This window comes from Schistocerca nitens, chromosome 4 (assembly GCF_023898315.1).
Source record: "Schistocerca nitens isolate TAMUIC-IGC-003100 chromosome 4, iqSchNite1.1, whole genome shotgun sequence".
NCBI lineage: Eukaryota > Metazoa > Arthropoda > Insecta > Orthoptera > Acrididae > Schistocerca > Schistocerca nitens.
Window position 1 is genome coordinate 319,634,492 of NC_064617.1, and position 4,806 is coordinate 319,639,297.

Below are 4,806 nucleotides of genomic sequence, written 5' to 3' on the forward strand. Positions count from 1 at the left end.
GAAATCTCTTCAATTCCAGGATGAACTTCATGAAATTAAAAGTAAATAATCTGTTTATAATGAAGATCAGTAGCACGTAAATATGAATCAAATACAAAGACAATTGTAACCGTAGACTTCAGCACACACCAAGACGATAGAATATCAACAACTGCCATTGCACAGCTCTCATTAGTCAATTCCAGCATCGTTTGACCCATAGCGCCTCTAGTGGTCTGGAAAGAACTATGAGGCTTGTTGCCTTTTCTCTCATATAGCTTTCACCCACGTGGTTTCTCTGACACTACTTATTAATGGTCCATTTGCAGCTCTAAGAAGACATCTTGATAGCGACGACTGACACCGAGGCTAGTGGAAAATAATGTTCGGTTTCCGGCGTCCTGCGATATGGAGACGGTGTTTACTGGTGTCTGTGGTGCCCTACTACCCTTGGGTTCTGACGAGCCCCTATTCATATGGCTCGTGTGTCTGCTTCCCGAACTTTCGGAGCCTCTGGTCACGTTCACAGTGCTCTTCCATTACCATATCTGGTTAGGTCTTGCAACTCTGTCCTGCTGTTGACTTTGGCCATCGGTCAGCCACTTAGTCAAGAGTGTACAAGAGTGTACCCTTCCCCGCTTGTCGCCAGGTGCCTCAAGGCCGTCTTGCGTTGTTGTCTCATTCAGACGAGGTGGCAATGTTTCCAGGCTCTCTTGGTTGGTCTCTGTGGAACAATTCTTGACTTTATCATCGAAGTATGTGGCCCGCAGAAATGCAGTTTGCAACATACTTACACAGGGGCCACTGTGAATGTGAGGACATCGAGTTTATTTAGTAAGATTAGTAAATTTACGAAGGTGCTCACACATCCAGTACAAAACTGAAGGATAATTGTAGTGGTCGGTATCAGGCCGCTACATGTGCAGACTTGGGTTAGGTGGTCGTAGGAAATGTAGCCACTGTCTGCTAGTTCCTAATTGTAAATGGTTTAATCGTCAAATTATTTTGGCGTTGATTTTTTGGGGGTGAATGACACAAAAGCAGAGTTATTATTTCCGTTTGAATAATAGTGATGAAAAAATTGCTGTAGATTTTCTAAAAACAAGAGCCCAAGATGGTAAATACTTCCAAGGCTCCAAATTTAGGTTTATTAAGACAAAATCAGTAACCAACCTGCTCACTGTAGTTAAATGAAGAATAACAAAGATCACAAAAACGACAAGATAGCAGAATCATCAACTATTAAGTCCCAGCAGAATGCTGAACTAAAAGATTTGTTAAGAAAAAGCCATTTATCATACATACTTATCTATATCACATGGAAGAACTTCCACACAAAGTTTAACGCTAAAACTCATACTCTATCAAATGGACAAAATGAGCAGTGGTTACCAAAGATTGCCGATTATAGAACCATCACTGTCAGCTTATTGCAGCCCACTATTAGCCGTGGCTAAACACAGAGTTCATGTCACTTTGTACTAGACGCATGGGCTAGTAATCAAACCATTGCTATGGTTCATACTAGAGTGAAAAATCTAGATGATCAGCTACAAATTTTACATGGTGTTAAGTTCCTTACGACGACTGATCTGAGAGATTTGTACTGGCAGGTGCTCATCTCAGAAGAATCTAGAAAAATATGCAGCATTCGTATTTGCAGCAAGAAGCTGTGAATTTGTGTTACATTTTCGAGTGAATGTGAGATCAGGTATCTTTATCACTGCATTAGACACTATATTAGGGCCTCACCTATTGGATGAATTAACCTTACATGTCGATGACTTAATAACAACTATCCCAACTTGTGAAAAACATCCTGATTTATTAGAGAGGACATTACAGAATTTTCAAGTGCAGGAGTTATTCAAAGTCTCCGGAAACCAATGTTTGGGAGAGAGAAATCAAACATCTCGATCATGTGACTTCCTCTACAGAAGCAACCCTGGATCCTGCAATTACGAAAATAAAGAATTTTCTTGATCCAAGAGCTTGAAAACAGCTGCAGGCATTCTTAGGATTATGTTTATTTTTTCGACTTTTGCGCTTGATCATCTTTAAAACAGTAATGCATTATTAAGCTTATTTAAGAGGAATGCACCCTGGCGTTGGTCAAAGAACTGCCTGGAGGGCTTTGATGCAATAAACATGCCTTAGCAATTTCTGAAATTTCACGTCACCGTGACATGTCAAAATATCTCTTTAATGTCTCTGGTGTATCTTTCTTGTGGTTAGGCGCATTTCTATTTCAGTATCATGAGGAAAGTGGTAAACATCATATTCACAGAGTGCGTTTTGGCAGCTGAACACTTGTGAACAATCCTATTCTTCCAGAGAACTTTTAACCCCAGCCACAGCAAGGGCTATATTTTTGGGAAACATGTTATGGTTTTCTGTAATGACTAAAATGTAAGTTTCCTCATGATGTGTAAACTGCTTCATGCACAGCTGGACTGTTGGTCATTATTCTTTCAGGAATAAAATTTAAAAATAGTACATGTTTGTGGAGAAAACAATGTTGTAGAAGATGCTTTGTGACAGTTACCACACAGTTTTCTAGAATTCTCGGAAACTGTAGAAGCAGCCTGAGATCACAGAGTGTTATTTATGAAAGACAGCAATTACAGACAATATTTATTCAACATTTGTAGCAATATGACAGATTTACAGTCTGCCGACCATGGTAGGAAGAAAATTAAAGTACTTATTTTAAAAAATTCACAAAAAATGTAACACACTGCTATAAAATTCGTAGCGATGTACTATTCTGTTGGCGATAAGTGCAACTTGATGCATGGTGTGTTTGTATTCCCACTGTATGTCAAGATGGTTGATTCGGTATACTCATGTTGCATGTGGACAATGCATGTCAAGATGCTTTGATTCGGTACACACATCTTGCATGTGGACACTACATGCGGCGAAGTGCTAGAGAAAGACAAATCGCTACCATTACTTCCCCAAAATGTGGATTTGGATGCAGCAGCTATTAAAAACCTGTATGGGATGTCAGAAAATAAAGCCAACAAACTACGTTTTTACACATAACTTCACTCTACACTATCAACGAAAGCATTGCAAATCATATCTGTCAATATCGCTGGATCTCTTGCTTCAGATATGCGTGGCATCAAATATTTGGTAGCACCTTATAATGTTTTCAAAATGTCAGATTATATGCTACAAAATCCACCAACACACCTCAGAATATCAAAAGAATTTTAAATGGCTACATCCCATTAATAAGCAAGCCTGGTATCTTACTTTCAGACAAGGCATTAAATTTCACCAGTAGAAACTGGAGGACATCTTTACATGAACACAAAACAATGCAAATATTTAAAATCGAATTTCATCTAAAAAATAATCCACTGGAGAGATTTTTTTCGGAGTTTCAGCGCTACAATATATTCAAGCGCATTTATGCAACCAACCAACAAACATGATGGTTAGAATTCTTGAACTACCTGAGCAAGTAGTAAATAATCTGTCACTCTATACTACAAAGTATCAACTGGCTGAAGTTTTATGTAAGGTAAAGGAAAGAAACGAGAAGACTGACCCACTTCTATAACTTCCAAGAGAAAAATGCTCCTGGGAAGATGAGGTAAGACAGACTTTCGTTACGGTTACAGGCCAAGCACACTTCAGAAAAAATTCTTATCATTAGAAATTAGGTCACATTATAAAGATATCAGAGAGAAGACTGTGTACTTTTGAAAACTCACTCAAAATCTTCTCTTCACCATCCAGAACAGTAAATGGAAACTACTTGACACAGGCCCTTACAAAATAGTCAATATTTCTCAAAGGTAGCTACTTGTTAGTCTATCTCAGACCCAGCAAAATAAACAAATTATATTCTCATCACCATCTTAAGAAGTATCTCCACTGATGATTAACCTTTTTTGTCTGTTACTAACATTTGTAAACAGATGAATAATTGGTTGTGTATTGGTGATTAACTTGTGATGCTTGGAGAAAATCTTAAGAAATGTGTTTATACATGGAATCAACATGGATTGGAAGAAATATGTATCATCAGTGCTGTTTATACTTGTGCTATTTTTGCTTGTGGATGACCTAGATGACTAGTGCATAAATAAGCGATCTTTTGCACAAACTTTGCACTCATCAGTCGGAATGAATACTAGACACTGCCCCACCATGCCTAACTGAAATGTATATGCGTAAATATTAGCTGGTACAGACACAAGGCAGAGAGACAATCCTAGTGTTAGCATTTATCTTGTGTGAGCTACAAACTATGGCACAAAGAACTGTCTGCTACAGCATTCCACAAAGTCATGATTTGAATAAGGAATTTCCATTAGAATAATTACTGTGACTTTATGTTATTTGAAGTTACTGAACGTAAGTGACCAGAAAGGGGAAACATTTGTGTATAAGGCTAAATTCTTTACTTTGTAAATAATTCATTCTATCTTTTTCCATGTAATTAAGTGTTTACATGTAAGAAGTATCCATTTGTCTGTTTCTCCTTTTACTTCTGAACTAAATGAAATCGAAGACTGTTCCCCTGGACCCACATTCACAAAATCAAGCAGCCTCCAGCCTGTTTTAATAATAAAAACAGTTACGTTTTTTATACATTATTTGCCTTATTCTGTTTTGAAAAATTCCATGTCGAAGGATTGTATGCAACAGAAACCCAAACAATGTGAATTATTATAACGAAAATATGAAACAAATTTTGTTATCTGTATATTTTTCATTTATTTAAAACATATGAAACCAATAACATTTATAATTCAACAAATAAGGTTTACAAGAATATTAAAACTTTAAGCTACACTCAATGGGTGA